At 37.9% G+C, this 25,273-nt stretch overlaps 1 protein-coding gene and 1 non-coding gene across 4 annotated transcripts in view; one reads left to right on the forward strand and one right to left on the reverse strand.

The window, feature by feature from the left end:
- MAP4K3 (mitogen-activated protein kinase kinase kinase kinase 3) overlaps nt 1-25,273 on the reverse strand; it is a 189,063-nt gene that overhangs the window by 160,221 nt on the left and 3,569 nt on the right. The window lies entirely within an intron of this gene.
- LOC123852205 (small nucleolar RNA SNORD43) lies at nt 5,294-5,361 on the forward strand. Its single transcript, XR_006792813.1, has one exon. It is a non-coding gene; the product is annotated as a small nucleolar RNA SNORD43 (small nucleolar RNA).

Below are 25,273 nucleotides of genomic sequence, written 5' to 3' on the forward strand. Positions count from 1 at the left end.
CCTCTATTCATGCAACAACCTGTGCCCAACTTTAATAATTTAGAGTAATATAATCAGAACAAAGCAACTGGTAATACTGAAAAATATCTTAGAATTTTTTTAAAGCTTTGTTATCTACATAAATTTTGGTTCTGTGCCCATACATTACAATAACAAATTCTACTGAAACCATTATAGTCATTAAACTCTAATAGCCAAGAATCTTATTACATGATTTTAGAACAAACACACAAGTGTATGAAGAAAAACAGAATTTATCTTCAAGAGACAAACATTAATTTACTTATAATAGAAATGATATATATTTTTCTTTTTCTTAAGTAGGCTCCATGCCCAGCATGGAGCCCAGTGCAGGGCTTGAACTCACCACCCTGAGATCAAGACCTGAGCTGACGGGTGCCTGGGTGGCTCTGTCAGTTAAGCATCTGCCTTAGGCCCAGGTCATGACCACAGGGTTCCTGGATCAAGCCCTGCGTCAGGCTTCCAGCTCAGCAAGGAGTCTGCTTCTCCTTTTCCCTCTGCCTCTCCCCCAGCTATGTTCTTTTTCTTTTTCAAATAAAGTCTTTAAAAAAAAAGGACCTAAGCCAAGATCAAGAGTGAGACACATAATTGACTGAGCCACCCAGGCACCCCTAAAAATATGGTATTTAAAGGATTATCTTTTAAAAGGTCTTTGGTTGGGGAGTGCCTGGGTAGCTCAGTCAGTTAAGCATCTGCCTTCAGCTCAGGTCATGATCCCAGGGTTCTGGGATCCAGCCCTGCATTGCATAGCCTCGCTTCCCTGCTCAGCGGGGAGTCTGTCTCTCCCTCTCCTCCTGCCCCTCCCCCTGCTCATGATCTCTCTCTCTCTCAAATGAATAAAGTCTTTAAAAAATAAAAATAAAAATAAATAAAAGGTCTTTGGCTGAAGATCATAACTTACTTTTAATAATATGAAATATAAAAACATTTTTCTAACTTTTGAAAATCTTTCTAACTTCTCAAAAGTAAAACTTTCTTACCTAGCAATTAAACCAAAATATAGGAAATAGCCATTTGAAATACATAAAGGCTGGAGTGCCTGGGTGACTTAGTCATTTGAGCATCCGACTCTTGATTTCCGCTCAGGTCGTGATTTCAGGGTCATGAGATTGAGTCCCTTCCCAGGCTCCGTGCTCAGTGGGGAATCTGCTTCTTTCCCTCTCTCCCCCTTTGTCTCCCTGCCTTGCGCAAGCAACACCCCTCTCTCTCTAAATCTTAAAAAAAAAAATACAGGGGCGCCTGGGTGGCTCAGTTGGTTAAGCGACTGCCTTCGGCTTAGGTCATGATCCTGGAGTCCCGGGATCAAGTCCCGCATCGGGCTCCCTGCTCGGCAGGGAGTCTGCTTCTCCCTCTGACCCTCCTCCCTCTCATGCTCTCTGTCTCAAAAAAAAAAAAAAACAAAAAAAACATAAGGGCTATGTGGTATAATGACATTAAAGGAACATATATATCATAGTTATTGTTACTAATGTTCTAGCATTGCTCTTTTATATTATTTTTTCATTCAAATGAAATATATCCAAACCATATAATGTACATAGGCATTAAGTAAACCTTTTAGAAATAATTAAATGTGTTTAAAAGAACCAAAAATTTTTATGTCATTATACCGTTTTACTTAAAGTTGTAGATAAATGGACACAACCCAATGTCATCTTAAATACAGGACGATAATTAAACAGTAATTTTTAAAAGTAAGGTATACTCTATATAATTTCATGCCTTTGAGAGTGAATTTCCTGAGTACTAGAAAATGGACATCCACATCCAAGAAGGAAGTCTTCATGACCTCTATTTTTAGTTAAAGCTGTTATCTGAGATCTAATTTAAAAGCCAAGTACAGACAGATAGCCAGCAAATCTGACTCCCTTACTGCTGGCATAATACAGATGTTTTGCCTGCATTTTTCCTATTTAAAAATGATACCACACAGTCACAGTGCACAATCCAGATTGAATATACCAAATTACATTCCCTCTCTTAACTCCATTTCACTGTGTAAAAGAGAATGGTGCATGATTTCAGTGTCTTTTTTGGTTATTAAATACTTATTGGGAGCCAATTACATGCCAGGTGTGGTACTAGGTGCTGGAACACAAAGCTATTATTAGCTTACACTTCATGTCTTTGTTACATGGTAAAACTACAATATTAGAATTCTGAAAGTCCATTCTCCTGGAAGACCAGGTGAGACTGGTGAGACTGTGACAAAGTAGATAGAACTAGGGAACTTTGATCTAGCAAGGGCTTCATCATTCATCCAGTTTGATACAGATACTGTTCTACACATGAGCACAGAAGTCTCCCAGAGTTGAAAAAGTAATTCTATGGGTAAGAAGAAGTAGGATTATTAGCACTGAAAAAATGTGAAGTCTGCAGAAAGGTAAATGGAATGCCTTCAGATTCCAAGGATATTTGCTACCACATTTACATGGTGGCTAAAAGGAGTAGGTTTAAATGACTGACAAGTAATCCCTTATGGCACTCTAGAGAGTTCTCAAAGTCCTTTCACACTATTTAATTTTAATTTTCCTGAAATTATAATTTTACATGGAAAGGAACTAGTAAGGGTAAACCAGGCTTTTAGCAGTAGGCTAGCCCTGCATTTCCCAAACTGCATTCTGTGGAACTGGGATATTATAGTCATTAGGTAAAAGAATAAATAAATAAATTGGTTAAGTTCATGAACAACTAATTTAGGAAAATAAATCAAAAAGTACATCAAAAAGTTAAAAAGTACATCTACTACAGGACTTCTCAGAGTCTTCACTATGCTATTATATAATGCAAATCTCCAAATGGAGGAAGGGAATAGTATCAGTTCCCAAACTCATTTGATCACAGAATCCTTTAATCTTTTAAGTATCATTTTAAGCATCTAATGTTCCAGAAAACAAACTCTGCACTAATGTACCAAACAAAAGAAGAAGAATCAAGTCAGAGGAGAACATACTTCCAGAGGCAAAATCTACTAATAGCCAGCAGGTCAGAGACCTCAAAAAAAGACCACAAAATAGCTCCTGAGAAGGCCAAAATGTCCACCATACCTAGCTGTAAAGTCAATGCCATCTTCCCTTGGATACAGACACTGAACAACTAAATGTAGCAATTAATGGCTTCCTCCAAAATATTTACTGAGCAACTACATTGTTCCAGGCACTACGCTAGAAGCTAGAGATATAACAATGAATAGTATGGAAAAGGTCCGTGATCCTATAAAGCTTAGATTCCAGGGGCGCCTAGGTGGCTCAGTTGTTAAGCGTCTGCCTTCGGCTCAGGTCATGATCCCAGGGTCCTGGATTCGAGCACTGCGTGGGGCTCCCTACTCAGCAGGAAGCCTGCTTCTCCCTCTCCCACTCCCCCTGCTTGAGTTCCCTCTCTTGCTGTGTCTGTCAGATAAATAAATAAAATTAAAAAAAAAAAAAAAAGCTTACATTCCAGTTGGAGGACACAAAAACAAGAAAATACCAGACTGCCTGGCTATGCAGGAGGGAAAACAAAAATGTGGATGATGTGGTAGAGGAAATATGATTGAGTTGGGCTGGTATTACAAAAAAAGCATAAAATAAATGAATGAATACAGGCTCAAACTTAGGTAACAATAAAGAACAGGAACAAACTGGGGCACCTGGCTGGCTCAGTCGGTAGAGCATGCAACTCTTGATCTCGGGGTTGTGAGTTCAAGCCCCATGTTGGGTGCAGAGCTTATGTAAAGAAAAAAAAAAACAGAAACAAATACTATCGCAGTTACAGTAAACACGAAGTACTTAGTAGGTGCAGGGTACTATACTAAGATTTAAATGCTTTATTATTTAAACCTCACAACAACCTTTTGAGATAAGTAGTATTAATCATTCCCCCATTAAAAATGAAACTGAGGTATAAGAGAAGTTAAATTAGGTGCTCAAGGTCACAAAGCTAAAAACCAGGAGAGCTTAAATTCAAATGCAGCAATCTAGGTCAAGACGATAAATTCCTATTTGGCCATCAGACTGAGCAGTATCTACTTGGCAGATACCAAACTGCCACTGCAACAATTTTAAAGATTTTTTCCACCTTCTCAATGTCTATTACATATAACTAATTTCTGTCTACCTGCCTGAAGTCACCAGCAGAGAGACCCAACAAATGATTGTATGTGTTTTCTTCCCCTTAGGAAAAGCAGAAACTGAATCCTGACATAGAGGTTTACCCAGGTTATAAAGAAATTCATCAAAGAGCACACTGTGGGAGTAAAAGACCCAGGCTAAATTCCTTGGATGAGAAGAAGAAAACTATAGCCCTGAGTGGTTAAGTAACCAAACCACAGTCACTTATCCAAGTAACAAGGGAGCCAGGAGCAGAACCAACCTTAATGTGGCTCCATCATTATCCTCACGCCTTGACGATGGGGACCAGATCAGCACAGAGGATGGACTGAACTGGGTACAGAATCAGTGGGGAGACTATATTATTGCTAAGAATACCAACACCAAAACAACGTATCTGATACCAAATATTATGTAAGTGGTGATTCATTAAATAATGGTAATTTATTTATCCAAAATTAAGACCTAAATTCATAAAGAATCGTGACTACTGTCGCCAACAGATTTTGGAAGAACTAAGAAGTTCAAGAGGCTATGTGCAATCCCATAAGCCAAGTGCAATGGCCTCTAACTTGGGTATGGTTCACAATCAGATTTTCTTTTCTGTCAAATGACAGCCTGTACTTGGTAAAGTCCCAAGTCCTCCAGGATGTGAGGTGCTTTTTTAGAGTTATGGTTCTCAAACAGTTCCAAATGTATGGCCATCATTTAAGAATCATGTGGCCCAACTGAAGATGCATCAGAATTAATGATTAAAGTTACATTTTCTACACTAACTGATCTGACTTTGCTTAGGCAACAGGAGAAATTTAACATGCTCCACACTAAAGAAATGGGACTTATTGGCACACACAAAAAAGAGCTTTTTCTTTTGCACTTATTGGTAGACAAGCAATAAATACAACCTAGTTTCAACTCAATTATGACTTAGTTGAAACAGGTTTATGAGACTAAATGCCCTTAAAACCAAGCGGGAGAAAAAGAGACAGTAAAGAAGAGAAGGGAAAACGGAATTATAGTGAAAACAAGGCAATTGTGTGCATTATTTCAATGAGAATTAAACCACATTCTAATAGTTTCTAATGGTTTTAATGTCTCTCCAATCTTTACAAGTTAATAATGTTAGGCAGAAACAGTCACCTATGGTTTCCAGTAATAGCAGTTAACAGAAAAATAGAATTATACAGAGATGATGAACTCACTGACAGGGGGACAGAGACTCTGTGCTGATTGTAAAAAAAGAAAAAATATATATAAATAAATTATAAATCAACATTTGGAAGAGTAAATTCCATCTATCACTATCTTGTCTCTGATTTTAAGACTCACATTTAAATCAGACTGGTTGTATAACTTATTGAATTGTATACTTTAAATGGATGAATTGTATGGCATGTGAATTATCTCTCAATAAAGCTGTTAAAATTTAAGTCAGATGCTGGGGAGAAGGGGACAGCAGTGTTTGAAAACGATGCTCCAGAATAACTAAGCTTTTCTATATAAGCTGACCAATGAAACCAAGTGCTAAACAGGCGCTGGTGAAACAGAATAGATGAGATGTTTCTGGCATGTTAATAAAGAAATCCCTTCAACTGATTTGGTTCTTGATCAGCAGCCAGCTAAACGCCTTTGCTAACTGCAATCCTGACCCACTCCTCTCCCCTCTGTGCAAGAGACATATGTGAAGAGGGTGAGAACCACATGCTTCTACCAGAAGGAAAAAATAATCTTCTGGCAATTGTGGTGGGGTGGTTTGGGGGGGAAAAGCTGTTAATTCCAGAACATTTTCAAAAGCATCAACTACTTTCCTCACAAGCACAATCTCCTCAAAAACCAGAAGAAAACAAACTACCTTATCTCTTAAGTATAAGATCCATTTCTCCATAGTAGCCTTTTCAAGGAAATGTACTCTTTTCTAACCACTGTCCCTTCTCTTGTTCAGGGGGAGACTTGGGATTTTTCTGATTATCACTGAGTCACTTCTGCCCCTCCTTGGCAAAAAATAATACTTTTTTAAAAATTAGAAACAAACATGACAGATGCATAGCTCCATGTTCACACACCTACTTTTGGCAGTGTAGCCAAATGCATGGACCCACAGGCAGACTGCTGCTCTGCCATTTACAAGCTGGGGACTCTTGGACTACAGAGCTCTTCGTGCCCCTCTCTTCTCATCTGTAAAAAAGGGACAATTACAGTTCCTACATTACACCATGGATTAATTTACTACCAATTTTGGTCTTACCAACACTTTGCACATGGTATATAGTAATAATAATTATCATTATTATTATTTCAAAGAGTGAACTGGCAACTTAAAAAGTATGAGAACAGTTTGGTTTGAAAACTTACAGAGTTATGACAATTCTTTAAAAGCTATACAGATATACTGAGAATGAACAAATATGTAAATGGATGGCGAACGGCAGGAGCCAGGTTTCTCACTAATGGAGAAGGAGGCTACAGATAAGCAGTGGGGGAAGGCTAGAATGAACCATGTGGCGGTAGATTAGATTTGGAGACAGCAGTATGAACTCATGTTCAGCTTAAAATAGATACTGTTAGATACAGAAATAATTATATGTATGTATGTATGTATGTATGTATGCATGGGTTAGTTACATATATATTTATATTTAGCTAGGTTAGTGATACAGTAATTTAGTAATAATTTCCTGGCTCTATCCACTGAGAGGGCCTAGAAGTAATAACACACCAGTAACAATAAATACACCCAGAGCCTATATCATGTTCTTATTCTATTTCCACTAAAAGGAACCAGGAATCCTTAGAGAAATGGCTGGTTATAAGGCTTGGGCAGGGAATATACATGATGAGCCTGGAACATCTATACTGCCAGAAAGTCAGGAAGTGTTAAAAACAAAACGATGGACATCATCAAAGGGAAACAAGAGACAACCTGAAAGAGCTCCCAATGGCTAAGTTGAAACAATGTGAACAACCTGACTACTGGATTATAACCCAAAGTATAAAATAAATATCCATAAATCTATTGGATATAAAATAACTAAAGGGCAAAAATACAAATCTCCATACAGAGGAATTCCAAGTGATTTATGTAGTTACTTCCTCCCTCAAAAAGATGAAGCTTAACCCCCTAAGTGTGGGGCTGAGTTTGGTGATTTGCTTTCAGAGAGCACAACATGGAAAGGTGGGAAAAAATAACTTTATATAAAGTGTAGAAACCTAGAAAATATTACCACCGTCAGGTTACCATCACTAGCGATAAGTCATGTTAGTTAGCATGGATACTTTATCCTCCCCAAAATTCATAACCCAGTCTAACCACGAGAAAAACACCAGACAAATCTAAGTTGAGAAACACACTACAAAATACCTGATCAGCTCTCCTCAAAACTGCTAAGGTCGGGGGCGCCTGGGTGGCTCAGATGGTTAGGCGTCTGCCTTCGGCTCAGGTCATGATCCCAGGATCCTGGGATCGAGCCCCGCATCGGGCTCCCTGATCAGCGGGAAGCCAGCTTCTCCCTCTGCCTCTGCCCCTCTCTCTCTCTGACTCTCATGAATAAATAAATAAAACATTTAAAAAAAAACAAAAAACTGCTAAGGTCATCAAAAACAGAAAAAGTCTGTGAAACTCAGAGACCAGAAAATTCTGTTTAAAAAGATGATGACTAAATGTAATATGCTATCCTGCAGGGATCCTGGGACAGAAAAGGGACATTAGGGAAAAACTAATGAAATCCAAATAAGCTGTGGAGTTTGGCTAATAATGACATGCTAACTGGTTCATTAGTTGTGACACATGTACCACGGTCGGTAAGAGGTTAACAAAAGGGGGAAAACCGGGTGAGGAGTACACAGAAACTCTCTAGTATCTTTGTGTTTTTTTTATAAATCTAAAATTACTCTAAAATAAAGTTTATCTTCAAAAAATCTTAACTAAAGAGGGGCATCTGGGTAGTTCAGTCGGTTAAGTGTCTGCCTTCAGCTCAGGTCATGAACTCAGGGGCCTGCTCAGTGGGGAGTCTGCTTCTCCCTCTCCCTCTGCCCCTCCCTGCCTGTGCACATGCGTGCGTGCTTGCTTTCTCTCTCTCTCCCTCTCTCAGGTAAATAAATAAAATCTTTAAAAAATAAACAAATGATGATCTTAACTAAAGAATTAAACAATTTAAATATTTTCTTAATGTTGAGCTTAAAAAGGTGACTTTAAATCTTGGCTGATAAAGAAAAAGGTATTTGTCTCCCAAAACAGCTGATCATATCTGGTAAAGAAATAATTTCTGCAAACAATGTTGCTAAAAAAAAAAATTATATCCCATAAGCTTAGTTTCCAGACTTTTCTAAGAACCACTGAAATAAGTTAAATTATATTTTTAAAATACTGTTTAAACTCTTGTAAAACACAGTCTAATTAAATTTCACACGTTTTATATGATCACTTCTTATAAAAGTTGTTACAGAAATATTCTTTAAATTTTAATTCAAATATTGCACGATAACATGATAGAAACAGCTGAAGAAATCTCAACACAAACAATTTAAACCTAATGTAAAAATAGCAACTCTGCCCAGTAATTAACAGAAACCTTCAATTTTGGTTTTTGAAGAAAAAAAAATTTGTAGAACCTCATGTAACCACAGTTTACTGAAGGACCAAAAAAAAAACCCTCAACATTCCAAATCAAAACCTCTTCCTCCAGTAGTGTTAGAGAATCAACATCACAGCACTAACCAGAAACAGGAGACCCCAAAAGAAAAATGTCAACACAATGACTGAAATAAAAATGACAATAACTGACATTACTGTTCAAGCTGAATGACATTCAAAAAACTTAACATAACTGTGTGTGGCAGGTTTCTACAAAAGGCTTTATAGTCTCTACTTGATGCTCTTCGAAGGTTTGGGGTTTAAGTTTTTATTGAAGGAAGGAAGGGTGGTGGAGCATGGCGTGAGCAAGGAATAGAGAAGGGTAAGATGAACAGGTTTTAATAATGACACTGTCCATCCGGTTTATCACTCAGCACCTTCAATGCTTTCTTATTTTCGTCAACTTCGTCACTTCCTAAAAATGACATAGAGGGAGAGGAGTACATAGGGACAGTGAGAGATCGTAAATCATCTATTCCTGAGGCACTATAAGGATAACAGGAATCTAAAAATGGATTTTAGGGATGTACAGATGTTGAAAGAAAACTCGTAACAACAACAGTGGGTAATCTTTACCTGTATTTACTCCACTATTTTTACCTGTTTCAACTAAAAAATATTCAGTAACTTGTAATACCAAACCTTTTCCTGAAGACTGTAACTTCCACAAACATGTATACTTACATCACAGGTCTTTTGTATCGTATTTCATTCATTCATTTAATATGCCTCAAAAGAAAGCTTGAAACCATGAATCTTGAATTCCTTGGATATTAAAAGTGAAAAGAAAGTTAGATAAGAGCTTTCCTTCCTCTGAAAACTAAGGACAAAAGATGTCCTTTACCTACGCTCCCATCACTGAATAATTCCTGTTTTCAAGTGTGCTCTTTAACTATAACTCCCTTTCAGTCCCTTCAAATCTACTAGTCTACCACTTCAGGAGTAGAGAGGTGAGGGGGATGGGACACCTTTCTACTTAAATATATTATATCTCAATCAACTCGTCCAAAATCTAACTCCACATCTCTCTTCACTCAACTTCTTCTAGGGCATCTATGTCCAAAACTTACCCTGTTGTTAATTGAAGTCATATCATTACCATTCACTCTTGGATGGGGACAAGACATTCCAGGTAATATGAAAATCAGACTGAAGATTAATTGTCCACCCTACATCACACCTGCCTATCCACCATGGGACTAAGTGGTCCCTGCCATGAAGTAGCTCCTTATCCACACTTCAGCTCAATCATCTTCAGTGGTTCCTTTATTTCTATCATATTTAATTTGTACCCTGGAGACAGTTTCTCAAGGCATATTTTGGTCTCAACTACCTCTCTGTAGCAAACAGTAACTACAAAGCATAGGTTCTGGAGTTAAGGTTCTGAATTCAAATCCCAGTTTTAGCATTTACTAGATGTATGACTTTGGGCCTATTCTTGACCTTTCTTTTTGTGCCTCAGTATCCACATCTATAAAATGGAAATAACAACAATGTCTACCTCATGCTTCTGAATCACCTGCAATCAGATTCTTTGCCAACCATTCCAACCTCTCAAGAAAATGACTCTACAGACAGCACGTATATCCTCCTAACTAAACTCACTGGTCTCCCAGTACTTACCTCCCCTAGTTCTCTGCTGTATTTGACTCCAAATTACCACTTTCTATTAATCTCAAACTACCTGTGTTTGAATATGAACAGTTAGAGGGAAGAGCATGTAAAGACACCAAGAAAAAAACAGTCATATAAGCCAAGGAGAGAATCCTCATAAGAAACTAACTCTGCCGACACCTTGATAGCAGACTGCTAGCCTCCAAGAACTTTGAGAAAATAAATTTCCATTGGCTAGGCCACCCAGTCAGTGATTCTTTGTTAGAAAGCTCTAACAAACTAATATAAGAACCCAGAAACCGATTTATACAAATACAGTCATCAAGTGACCTCTGACAAAGGAGCAAGGACAATAATGGAAAAAGGATGGTTTTTTCAACAAACCTTAATGCTAGCCAGGATGTGGAGCAGCAGGAACAGGATTTGCTGCTGCCAGGAATGCAAAAATGGTGCAGGCACTCTGGAAGACAGTTGGGCAGTTTCTTACAAAGCTAAGCAGTCTTACCACACGATCCAGCAATTGCACTGAATCAACTGGACAACCATATGTGGAAGGAAGGAAGGAAGGAACGAAGGAAGGATCGACCTAGAGAAAGAAAGAATCTAGACATAGACCTTATACTTCTCCCAAAATTAACTCAAATGGATCAAGACCTACATGTAAAATGCAAAACTATAAAAGTTCTAGAAGATAACTGAAAATCTAGGTGACTTTGGTTTGGATTTGGAAGTGAGTTTTTAGATGTAACACCAAAGGCATGATCACCAACAACAAAAAACCTGATAAGCTGGACTTTGCTAAATTAAAAAACTTCTGTTCTGCTAAAGACACTATAAAGAGAATGAAAAGACAAGCCATAGATTGGGAGAAAATATTTGCAAAACACATAGCTAATAAAAGACCTATATCCAAAATATACAAAGAACTTTTTTTTTTTTAAGATTTTATTTATGTATTTGCCAGAGACAGAGTGAGAGGGCACGCACAAGCAGGGGGAGCAGCAGACAGAAGGAGAAGCAGGCTCCCCACTGAGCAAGGAGCCCAATGCAGGACTCGATCCCAGGACCCTGGGATCATGACCTGAGCCGAAGGCAGATGCTTAACTGACTGAGCCACCCAGGCATCCCTAAAATATACAAAGAACTCTTAAAACTCAACAATAAGACAACCAATCCAATTTTGAAAGGACAAAAGATCTGAACGGATGCCTCATTAAAAAAGATATACAGATGGAAAATAAGCCTATGACAAGATGCTCAACATCAGAGGTCACGAGGGAATTGTAAATTAAAACAACAATGATACAACACACCCATCAGAATGGCCAAAATCCAAAACACTGACAACATCAAATGCTAGCCAGGATGTGGAGCAGCAGGAACGGATTTGCTGCTGCCGGGAATGCAAAAATGGTGCAGGCATTCTGGAAGACAACTGGGCAGTTTCTTACAAAGCTAAGCAGTCTTACCACACGATCCAGCAATTGCACTCCTTGATATTTACCCAAAGGAGCTGAAAACTTATGTCCACACAAAAACCTGCACAAAGATGTTTATAGCAGCTTTATTCATAGCTGCTAAAACCTGGAAGCAACCAAGATGTCAATCAATAGGTGAATGGATATGTAAACTATGGTACAATCATACACAGGGATATTATTCAGTGATAAAAAAACAAATGAGCTATATCAAGCCACAAAAAGACTTGAAGGAACCTTAAATGCATATTGCTAAGTGAAAGAAGGCAGTGTGAAAAGTCTACATAGTGGGGCATCTGGGTGACTCTGTCGGTTAAGCATCTGCCTTCGGATCAGGTCATGGTCTTGGGGCCCTGGGAGGGAGCCCAGTGTCAGGCTCCTTGCTCAGCAGGGAGCCTGCTTTTCCTTCTCCCTCTGCTCTTCACTCGTGCTCTCTCTCAATCTATCTCTGTCTCTCAAATAAATGAATAAAATCTTAAAAAAAAAAAAGTCTACATACCTATGACCTAATTATATGGCATTCTGGAAAAAGTAAAACTATAGAGACAGTTAAAAGATCAGTGGTTGCCAGGGGTGGGCTGGAGGGGTAGAGGCAGAGGTAGACTCAGGTAATTTTCAAAGCAGTGAAAATACTCTATAAAATACCATGATGGATATATGTCTAATACATTTGTCCAAGCCCATAGCATATACAATACCAAGAGTGAGCCCTAGTGTGAACTTAAGGCCATAAATGTAATAGACTTTAGTTAATAATAATGGATCAATACTATTTTGTTAATTTTAACAAATGTATTGCACTAATGCAAGGTATTAATAGGGGTATACAGAGGAAGGGAGAGAATACCAAGCAGGCTCTGCACCCAGCGTGGAGCCCAAAGCAGGGCCCGATCTCACAGCCCTGAGATCATGACCTGAGCTGAAACCAACAGTGGGATGCTTAAGTGACTGAGCCACTCAGGCACCCCAGGAACTCTGTACTTTTTGCTCAATTTTTCTGTAAACCTGAAAACAGCTGAGTCCACAAAAAATAGAAGTAAAACCCTGGGTACCGTAAGTGAAGGGAAATGGAAAAGCAGGGTTGAGGCTTCCACCAACAGGGGCACAAAGATAAAAATAGAAGGGATGGGGAAGGGGAGAGATTGGCCTCTGCAAACTAAATGTTAGAGATTTTAAAATTATTTGAGGATAGGTGAACAGATCTTGGTACAACTCAAAACAATATACTGGAACAAAGACCCCTGGATAAAACTAGGGCCCTGGAAAGGACTGTGTCCTCAGTAAAGTAAAAATAAAAACAAACAAAAAAAGTGACCCACAACAGGAGGAGGATAACAACAAAGTCTGTCTCTGCTTGGGCTCTGAATAGGAAGAAAGAAAAAAGTCCCTTAAGAATTAAAAACCAAGAGCCCAGCTGCTCATTTGGGTTTGGGGTTCAAATGTGCATTATCCATAAGGTGTGGGGAATTCCAAACAGAGAAATTAACATGAAGATCAGTCTCAGACCAAAGAGACTCATGAGGTTCCTGGAAGAAGCAAACTCAAAGCTGTTTTGGAAAGACACCCTCACAATTTGAGCCACAAAAAATTCTTACAGAAAAAACTTGATGAATTCAGAATTAAAATAAAAATCTACCATGAGTCAGCAAACACAACAACAAACAGCAAGATTAAAAATCCTCAAAATCTGAGAAGAGAGAATGGTAATCTGAAAGAGTATGTTAAGTATGTTAAAATAATCAAAGGCAGAAAAAGGAATCAAAACTCTAAGAACAAGAAACCATGTAAAATAAATACACAGACTTGAAAAATAATAAAAGAGCTTCTAAAAATAGAACTATTAAAATTTAAAAAACAAAAGGGGCGCAGGGGTGACTCAGTTGGTTAAGCATCCAACTCCTGATCTCAACTCAGGTTTTGATCTTAAGCTCTTGAGTTCAGGCCCCACGTTGGGCTCCAAAACAAAACAAAAAACTGAAGTGTGCCCCACCCCACACACCAAATTGTACGTTGAAGTCCTAACCTCCAAAGTGATGGTTTTTGGACATGGGGCTTTGGCATATAGTTAGGTTTAGATGAGGCCATGAGGGTGGGGACCCTCATGCTGAGATTAGTGCCCAGAGAGCTTCTGTCATTCTCTGCCTTGTCAGCATAGTGAGAAGGTGGCCATCTGTAAATTAGGAATTTCTCACCAGAAACCAACTGTGCTGGCACATCCTGGTCTTAAGACTTCCAGTCTCCAGAACTATAAGAAAATAAATTTTGTTGCTTAAGCCACCCAGTCTATGATATTTTGTTTTGACAGCCTGATCTAAGACAGAATCCAAATGACCAAATCTGAAATAGTTTGAACATCAAAATAAATTACAGTGATGAATTAGAACCCAATGAAAAAAATAAAAATCCGTAAGTCCAAAAATAAAGTAAAAGCTCTTCATCACAATAGAATGTCAACTAATAAATGCAGAAGAAATTAATGGAATTAGAAAAGCACTATTTCACACCACAGCAGTATTAACTCAAGTATGACTCATCAATGGACATTAAAATTAATGGTGCAAGTTAGATGAGGAAGGAGGTACTATACAGTCTTAAAATCTCCCCACAAATTATTTATTAACTACAAAAGGAAAAAATAACTTTATACTGAAGAAACCTGGCAGATCCATGTAACCAAGTGATCAAAACTAACCTTAATAATGGAACAAGTGAGCATCACATGCCTCCTGATATTGAGAGGATATATCACTTACATACATTTCTGCCAAAAATGCATAACCTGAATTTGAACAAAAGAAACACCAGATATACCAAAAATGAAGGACAGTCAACAAAATAAATGATGTGTACTCCTAAAAAGTGCCAGTGTCTAGAAAGACAAAAAAAGGCTGAAAAACTATTCCAGATTAAAAGGAGACTGATAAGTCTTGGAAACTAAAAGTGATGTATGATCTTGGATTGGTTTCTGGACTAGGAGGAAAATGCTATTGTGGATATCATTAGGACCATTGGTAGAAATCTGAATAAGACCTATAAATCAGATTAACAGTATTGTATTAATATTAAAATTTTCTGATTTTGATAACTGTACTGTGGTTTTATTTAAGTGAATATATTTATTTTGAGAAATATACATTGAATGTTTATGGGTAAAGGAGCATGATGTCTGCAACCTACTCCCAAATGGTTCAGATTAAAAAAATAATATGTACAGAGAGAGAGAGAAAATGTGATAAAGCATATGTGGCAAAGTGTTAACCACTGGTGAATGTGGGTAAGGGTGTAAAAGAGTTCTTCGTATTATTCTTACAATTTTCCTATGAGTTCAAATTATCTCCCCCCCAAAAAAGGAATTTTTAAAAGCAACAAGAGATTATACACAGACACAAATTAAGATACTAAATATATGAACCATAATACAAGACACAGAATAAAGAGTTGGAAAAATCATAACATTATGGGACATGGTGAAATAAAGAAATATCCTATCTCTCTCCTATTGTATGCTTTTTTAAAAAGTCAATCAGAGAGGAAAAAATAGATTAGCTACAAGAAACAATTGATAACAGACTTCTTTTTTTTTATCATTTTATTTTATGACAACAGACCTCTTAGCAACAGATAACCAGAAGACAACAGAGTATCTTCAAAGTTCTGAGAGAGGGGCGCCTGGGTAGCTCAGTCATTGAGTGTCTGCCTTCAGCTCAGGTCATGATCTGAGGGTCCTGGAATGGAGCCCGCATTGGGCTCCCTGCTCCACGGGAAGCCTGCTTCTCCCTCTCCCACTCCCCCATGCTTGTTTTCCCTCTCTCCCTGTGTCTCTCTGTCAAATAAATAAATAAACAAACAAAGTTCTGAGAGAAAGTAACTGTCAACTTGAGAGTTCTATACCATGTTATATTATGATTTGAAAGTAAAGACACAATAATGACATTTTCTAGAGGAAAAAAAAAAGACTGAGTTCACCTTGCACAGTCCCTCACTTGAAAGAGAAAGAAACAGAGAAAGAAGATAAAAAAAGAAAGACAGAAAGAAAAAAAGAACCCTTCCAAATAATGCTCACCAGGAGAAATACTGAACCCAGAATGCAGGAGTATAATGCCTAGACACAATGGTAAGCAATGAAATTGAAAACACATATGGGTAAATGTAAAGGAGAACTATCTGTATAAAATAATGTTAATAAACACTAATCAGGGAGATATAAAACAATGTAAACCAAAATAAGAGACAACACTAAAAGGAAGGAGACAACTGAATTAGGCATTCTAAAGTCCATGTACTTACCAGAAAGAAAACAGATTTTTTTAATTATTCTTTTTTTTTTTAAGATGTTATTTTTTTATTTATTTGACAGAGACACAGCGAAAGAGGGAACACAAGCAGGGGGAGTGGGAGAGGGAGAAGCATGGTCCTTGCTGAGCAAGGAGCAGGGTGTGGAACTTGATCCCAGGACCCTGGAATCATGACCTGAGCTGAAGGCAGACACTTAACCAACTGAGCCACTCAGGCAACCCGAAAACAGAGATATTGATTAACCTTATTATGCATGTTCAAATTTTAAGGAAACCACCAAAAGTGTAAAAATAAAATGTATAACTTTTAACTCAATAGAGGAGAAAGAGGGGGGAATATAAGAAAATGCACTGAATACCATCCAAAGAGTGACTTAAGCAGGTTAGAAAGAGAAGATTGGCCCTAATAAATTTGGAAAATTTTATACTGTAAATCATAAATGAGTTCATATTCTTCAGCTGGCATTCATTTGTCTGTATCTTAGGTATCTGAAACATTATCCATCACATTTCCTAATATGGACCCTTTCTTTGTCAGAATGGCTGTCTGTAACCTCTGCCCACTTTGGTCCCCCAGCAGTTTTTTTTTTTTTTTTTTTGAGATTTCATTTATTTGTTTGTTTATTTGAGAGAGAGAGAGAGTGTGAGCTCATGCAGGGGGAAGGAGAGGGGAAAGAGAATCTTAAGCAGACTACACGCTGAGTGTGGAGCCTGATGAGGGTCTCAATCCCACAACCCTGAGACCATGACCCAAGCTGAAATCAACCAGCTGAGCCACCCAGGCGCCCCCCCCCCACAGCAGTATCTTTACCCATATTTTGTAAATATAAAATTCTCTTTTGGAATTGTTTCCTCCACAGTTCTTTACAAATGCAAACCCAATATTTCATTAAGTCCTAGGTCAAGATATGCTCTTCCAGGAAGTCTTTACCAGACTAACCCCAGCTGATCTTACCCTTAAATTGAATTTCTATAGAATTTATAATATGTCATTGTTTTTTTAATTGTTAAAATCCTGCCTTAGAAATGTTCCTTAAGGGGTGCCTGGGTGGCTCAGTTGTTAAGCGTCTGCCTTCGGCTCAGGTCATGATCCCAGGATCCTGGGATCGAGTCCCGCATCAGGCTCCCTGCTCGGCGGGGGGCCTGCTTCTCCCTCCCCCACTCCCCCTGCTTATGTTCCCTCTTTCGCTGTGTCTCTCTCTGTCAAATAAATAAAACCTTTCAAAAAAAAAAAAAAAGAAATGTTCCTTAATGTTCCATTTAGGCATATTTTGTTTCTTCAATCTGAGCATAAACTCCTCAAAATCAGAAAGAAATTTTTAAGATCTCCTAAACAATCTGGCACAGTGTTGATTATTCACTTAAGGATGAAGCAAATTTTAAGTTATTTTTCTTCAATAAGTTCAAAAAATATGAAATCTGCAAAATATGCACACATAAACACATATCTCATATATAAAAATATCTCAGGTTTTTAACGACTTTGTTTTCATCTTTAGATAAGAAAGCTAAAGTGAACAGATTTTAAAGTCATTTCCCATTTTCTTTTCTTTTCATGTTTGCCAATTTTAAAAGGAGTCCACATGCTCAGAGCTAAAATGTACAAAGTCAAGTGAAAGGAAGTCAGACATCACTAATATGGAGAAGATTTTAATAAAAACTGAAAATGGTGCCCCACATTTTGATTACTGCACCATCGTGAAGAAGTATTACATAATAACTGTCTTTTACTACAATATTAGAAGAAAAGGCTAAGGATAAAATTTATAAGTTAAAAGAAAAGCAAAACACTGATAAGATAAAGAAGATCTAAATAAATGGAGAGAAATAATATGTTCATATATCAGAAGACTCAATACTGTTAAGATCTCAAATTTCCACAAATTGAGCTGCAAATCCTACGTAATCCCAATAAAACCCAGCAGGCTATCTACATGACAAAATGTCACAAAATTATGCACAAAGACAAAAAAAAAAAAAAAGAGAGAGAGAGAGCATGAAAAAGTGGTGAAATCTAAGGTCTAGTTAATTGCACTGTGGCAATCAAGCTCCTGGTTTTGATAATGCACTACAGTCATATATAAAGATGTCACTATTGGGGGAAGCTGGATGTTTGGTATATAGGAGACCTCTTTGCACGCTTTTTGCAACTTCCTATGAGTTTACAATTATTTCAAAATAAAAAGTTAAAACATTCAAAATCCCAGCAGACGTTTTTATATAATCTGAAAAGTGATTCTAAAACTCACATGGAGGGTGCCTGGGTGGCTCAGTCGGTTAAGCGACTGCCTTCGGCTCAGGTCACGATCCCGGAGTCCCGGGATCGAGTCCTGCATTGGGCTCCCTGCTCAACAGGGAGTGTGCTTCTCCCCCGGACCCGCCCCGCTCTTGTGCTCTCTCTCTCAAATAAAAATAAAATAAAATCTTTAAAAAAAATAAAACTAAAATTCATATAAAAAAAAAGGACTTAAAATAAATGGGACAATTTTGAAAAAACAGAACAGAGTTGGAAGACTCACTACCTGAATCCAAGACTTATCCATAAAGCAAGACGGTGATGCACTGGTAGCGGTACAGCCACACGGCTCAACAGAACAGAAGAGTCCAGAATATCCCCATACATGCATCGTCAAAGGTGCTAAGGCAATTCATTTGTAATTCATTTACATGAAGCTCTAAAAGAGTTTTTACAGTGACAAATCAGAACAGTGATTGCTAGGGGGGAGAGGCGTGCGAGACTGACTGGGAAGGGGCATGAGGGAACTCTCTGAGGTTAAGGAAATGGTCTGTGTTAATAAGGGTGTGGGTTACACAGTTTTATGTATGTCAAAACTCTTCTAACTGAAACAAGATCTATACATTTCACTGTAAGTAAACTGTAATTTTATCTTAGAAATATATAACAGCATACAAGCTTTTATTTGTCTATAAAAAAAACAGAAAAAATACATCAAAATACTCAGTACTTACCTCTTGGGAATTAGATCATTATTTTTTTAAATTATTAATTGTTATTATTTAAAAACATGTATGTACACATAATGTGTATGTCATAATAAGAACAAAACAAGAAGATTTTAAAAATGTATGTCACGATAGGGGAGCCTGGGTGGTGCATTCAGTTTAGCATCCGACTCTTGGTCGGATGGAGAAAGAGGGGGAAATATAAGAAAATGTACTGAATACCATCCAAATAGTCTGTTTGAGACACTCTCTTCCTCTCCCTCTGCCCCTCCCTGCTGTGTGCTCTCTCTCTCTAAAAAATAAATACATCTTTTTAAAAATGTATGCCACAATAAAAATATCTAGCCCATATTCTACTGTTCCACTCACTAATTCTTACATCAATTACCTTCCAGATCTGTAGCACTGTTCGACAGGAAGACATCTTTGCAGATCTTCTAGTAATCCATCAGTAAGAGCTAGGAGAAAGGTACTGACCCTTATCAATTTCCATTAGTCCTAAAGACACTGCTAAAGAATCGTTACACTCCATAGAAAATGGAAAAGTCACTATTAGTGTTTCTTTAGAGAAATTACTGCAAGAAAATAATGAAACGAAATCTCACAGGTATCTCTTTATTCTCTAATATCCTAACTTCCACCATAGCTCCTCCCTCTCAACTTTACTGTCTTTGTAACTGACATCATGCTCCCACTACTAATTTATTTGAACCAATATTTTATGTGCTCCTCAGTCTGGCTTAAAATTTTGAAGTCCTTTTCAAATCATCTTTCTCCATCCTCGTATTTCTTCACAAAGCCCCATCAAATGTTTCTCCAAGATGCTTCTCATCAATTCCTTCCTTTCCATTCTCTACTACTTTTCACTTTGTTTGCTCCATCATCATTTACCTCACCCTTCGCTTACTCCACATACTCTAGCACAATTCTATGAATCCTTGAGAGCCCCTAGAATTCTTTCTTGAGGGTTTGAAAGGTCAAAATGATTTTCATAACAATATGAAAATGTTATTTGCCCCCTTTTACTGTGTTGACATTTGCACAACAGAGCAAAAGCAATGGTGATAAAACTGCTGGTGACTTGGCACCAATCAAAGCAGTGGCCCCACAATGTACCACCAATCACTGTATTCTTCACTGCCGTGCACTCAAAAGGGAAAAAAAAAAAAAGCCAGTTTCACTGAAGAATGTCCTTACTGAAGCATAAACATTATTACTTTTATTAACTCCTAACCCTTAATACAAGTCATTTTGATATTCTATTTGATGAAATACATAAAACACTTCCATTGCATACCAAAGCACAATGGTTGGCTCAAAGAACAGCATGTGTGATTTTGAGTTGCAAACTGAACTAGCCACTTTTTCCACAGAACACCATTTTTATTTGAAAGAACTGGGAAACTGGTTATTCATGCTGACATTTTATTGAAAATGAACTAATAATGGGGCACCTGAGTGGCTCAGTCAGTTAAGAGTCTGCCTTCGGCTCAGGTCATGATCCCAGGGTCCTAGGATCAAGTCCCGCGTGGGGGTCCTTGCTCAGCAGGGACCTGCTTCTCCCTCTACCTGCCGCTACCCCTGCTTGTGCTCATGGGCGCGTGCGCTCTCTCTCTCTCTCTCCCCCTGACAAATAAATAAAATCTTAAAAAAGAAGTAGAATTGAGAATCTGTCTTCTATTTAACCAAGTATTAAACTTCTCAGGTTTTACTGCTAATAGAGTCAATAGCAATAGATATAACCAGCATACACAATCTTGGAGTTCTCAATGGCATAAAGGGCCTCTGAAACCAAAAATTGGAGAATCGCAGATTTCACTTAGCAGGTTATTTCCATCTTTCCTCTCTGATCCATTCTCATCATGGCTGTCAGAATAATCCTGAGCACTTTCAGCATTACTCCTTGTACAGAAACCTTTAAAGCTCCCAACATCCTACCACTTCATATCTAAATGACTTTATCTAGCTTCCAAGTTTATAAATTGGCCCTACCTTATCTAGCAAATCTTGTTTCTCCATGCTCCCCAACACAAGCCTTCTGTGTTCTCCCAAGCCTTTATCCACCCCTGTAGTTACACATACCTGGGAATACCAACATCCCCATTCCCTTCTCTGCCTACTTTCTCTTTCTTTCTGTCCCCTCCCAGCTACCTAAACTTAACTCATTCTTAAGGGCCAGGGGGGCAAAAACGACAATTCCTTGAATTTTAGGCTTACAAGTCTGTACTTTAGTCTACAGGCCATGTAGGAAGATTCTTTCACCAGGAGAGGGGGGATGACCATCTCAACCTTCTAACAAGACTTTAATCAAACAAAATAAATATGTTATTTGAACATGACTAAAATTCATAGTCAAATCTAAAATTCTTCCACAGCGTTTAAGGACTAAGGTAAAAAACACATTGTTACACTAGGAACCCAAACCTATAATCTCAGGTCAAGGCAGCCTGGAATTCTGAAACATGGCATCTTCCAGAACAAAAAAGACTAAAAAACAAAGCTAAACTAAAGCAGAAAACAAACATGTTCTCATCTCTTGAATATAGGGCCTTTCAGGGCCTGCTGAACAAAATCCTTTCCTAAAAGCCCAATTCTGTTAGAAACAAAACACAAAAAAAACAAAATAAAACCAGTATGTAACAGCTACATATATTCACTAGTCACTAAAGGTCTTTAGTTTAAAATGACAGAATATCTTCATATGCACAAAACAGGTATGACCATCACTTAATAGGCAAAAGATACATTAAGCCTACTGATTTAGTTTAGGCCTAATAATAATCACAGTGCTTAATTCATTCTGTACCCACTACTGCCAGAACAAGAACAAGCCCAATACATCATCTTTTCTGTAAAACCTGCTATGATTTCTCCCAACCAGAAACAATGATCTCCTTTCTCTAAACTCATGTTGCATATGGTTTGTCCCCTTCAAGTCAGGTCATTCATTCATTCCACAAATATGAACCGAGAATCTAATATGTGCCGGGTACTCTTCTAGGCTCTAGAACACAGCAGTGAACAAAACAAAACCACCAGCTTCCTGGATTTACACTATAGTGGGAAGAGAAAGGTAATACACAACTAAATATAAGGTGACAGATATCATAATAAAATGAAAATTAGGTAAAGAGCAGAGGTAAACTTTCTATAAAGCTAACAGACCTCAAAGTTCAGCCTCCCCCACTCACACGGGCCCATGAGTGCTTCAGAATTACTGGGACATGCAGAAGGCCACAGAAGGTGACCAGTGGCAGCCAGTGTGCTAACAGCGAGCATCTCATGAGTGCATTTCTGAGTAAACGCCTAAAGAAACCTCAGAAGAAAAGGACCTGACTCTAAGGTTACAGCATCTTGTTGGGACATCTTTTCTCATTCTAAATAAATATTAACTTTCATACCAAATTTTTTACTCTAATTTATTTGTTTACTTAATGAGGACGCCCCAATCCTATCAAAATCTGGATCCATCCCTGCTAAAGATGGAAAGTGAGAGTAGGGTGCTGTTTCCTATAGGGTGGTAAGGAACAAACATATTTAAAGGTGACACCTGAGCTGGGACCCAAGGGAAAAGAAGAAGCAAACCATACAGCTATTGGGGGAGGGCAGAACACCAAGTACAAAAACCCTGAGGCAGGAGCATGAGAAGCAAGGTATGTTAGGACAGTAGCAGGAGAAATATATAATAATAAGTGATACTAGAGCAATTAATGATTACAGAGTATTGTGTGTCAGGCACAGTCCTAAATACTATTCTAAGCATTTCTTCTTTACAGCTGAGTAAACTAAGGCACAGAGAAAAGGATTAAAGTAATTGGCTAATGGTGGTGAAACCAGGCAGTCTGACTCCAGAGCCCAGCTCTTAAACCACTTTGCTAAGCTACAGAGAGGTCGGTTGTCCAGATTATGGAGTGTCTAGACAATCTCTCAGCCAGTAAGAGTGCTAATATGCTAGAAAAGAAAATTATCAACAAGGTTTTGATCTAACTATGATAACTAAAAGTAGGTACACATTTTATGTCCCTATAAATACCAAGCGCCAAGTCTTGTCATTTTTGCTCCTCCACTCATAGTCCCTAACACATTCCCTTTCATAATACAGCTCTTCAATGTAGGATGGTTATTCAATGTACTCTCAAGAGAGAACTAGCAACTATTCACTCTCCATGCAAAATAACGTATTAGATGTTCTTTCACAAGAAATACATATATACATCAAATCTTGGAGGTAAGCACTTCCTTTAGGGGATCAGATCCATATCAAAGTCAGATAACCTGTTCTATTGTTTTTTGAAAGGTCTCAAGAGAAATGATCCCACAATCTGTTCCACTGTCTCTTTCCATCTCAAATAAATACTGACGCTGGAAAATTCTACCTTAATTTACTTTTAATACTTAAACAAGCTTTCTGAAGTTTAGGACCATTTCCTCAGGTCCCTCTAGACTTTGTCCTCCATGAAAGTAAAAAATAAACATAATCCCAGACAATCATGCTTTATTTTCCTTCAGCTATTCTTTTCTAATTGCTTAAGGTATTCATGTTCCTCAACAGAAGTCAGGTTTCAGAACTCAGTATTCCAGTCTTATACACACCGACTATAATGAAAGAATTAGTCTTTGATGATACTAATCAGAACACCTTGAAAGATACAGAACTACAAATAAGCCAACACAATTCACTAAATGCTTGAACAAATTAATTTCCTGATTTCACTGCCCAATCTTCCATTTTTTTCCTGTCAGCTTTCATAGAGACTCTGTTTACATAAACTACCATGTGAATGGCTCTGGAGCTTAGCAACATTGCAGCCTCTGCTTCATGAGGAATGGCTTCCAAACACACACAGATAAAATCAGTATCAACATTTCCAAAGCATGTTCTCTACAAGACACTAATTCTAAGGACAAGCACTATGTATTACAAAGAAAAAGAATCCCACGGTCAAGTAGTTAGGAGTTTGCTGGATTAAGCAACACTTAACAGGTTTCTTTACCGTATGACTTCTCAATCTTCAGTATACTCCTAGTAATGCTTTCCCTGGAGCATCCCCACCACATTTTGAAATGCCTACGAAGTCCTGTCCAAAATAAAAGATGATTCCAAGGCCCCAAGTCTTAGCAAACTATCAACAACTGGAGCTTTGGACAAAAGTGGGATACAAGGAAAGGCCCATTTGGAAGTAGATGTAGTCTGTGAAGAGATCAGGTAGACAATGGGCTTATAGAGCTCAGGAGGAAGCACAAGCTGGAGACATCTGGGAGTAGTTCACAGGGATCAAGCTGAAGTCATGAGACTAGACAAGATACTTCCTTAGATACACAGTAATAAGACTGGTCTTTGAAACATCCTTGCCTTAGTCCATCCAGTTTTAGTATCTTCTGCTTCTCTCCAGCAATAAATCTAGAAAAACATCAAGACATGGGGTAGGAATAAGGCAAATCCAACTGAAAAACTGCCTGTTAAATACCAGCACAATGCGTGTGAAAATCCTATTAATGTTGATAGATGTTGATTATGTGACCTGGTATAGAACTACCGAATTTCTCCAAGAGAACTCTTTGAAATGACAAACCTAGAGATGATTCATTCTTTTTTTTGGTAAATGTAATGAATGCTATAAGGCCATTTCCACAGAAAAAAACACACACACAATATTAAACCTATTAATTTCAGAGGGCTTCACGGGCCTCCTGAGGCCCAACCACTGAGCTCTCTAGTTGTCAACTCCTAGGTCCCTAAGTAATCCCGGCTACAGACTTCATCTCACAGATGAAGGCCACAGAGTTACAGGACATTTAAAAGTATGACTTTTTTAAAAACTGTATTTTCCATGTACTTTAAGATAGTGCAGAGAAAATGTATACTTGTACTTTTTGGCCTTGAAAACATGAAAACTTACTGGTTGAGTAAAACTCAAGTCATTTATCTAACACCATAAACAGAAGGGCATACAATGATAATAACACCTTCACAACAAAACAGCTGAGAGGCCACATAGCTAATAAATTCCAGATCTTCCATATTCTACTTCAGTGCTTTTTAACTAAACCATGTCACCTTAAATAAACATATTATTACACTGGGTAGGATACAGTTTTTAAAATAAAAATTCCTTGAAACACCCACCTTCTAAGAGTGACTATAAATAATTAGGTCTCTAACTTACTTACTTAATCTGATCA

Source organism: Mirounga angustirostris, unplaced genomic scaffold (assembly GCF_029215605.1).
Source record: "Mirounga angustirostris isolate CCGP_5_RB_7025 unplaced genomic scaffold, mMirAng1.0.hap1 SCAF_10, whole genome shotgun sequence".
NCBI classification, from domain to species: Eukaryota; Metazoa; Chordata; class Mammalia; order Carnivora; family Phocidae; genus Mirounga; species Mirounga angustirostris.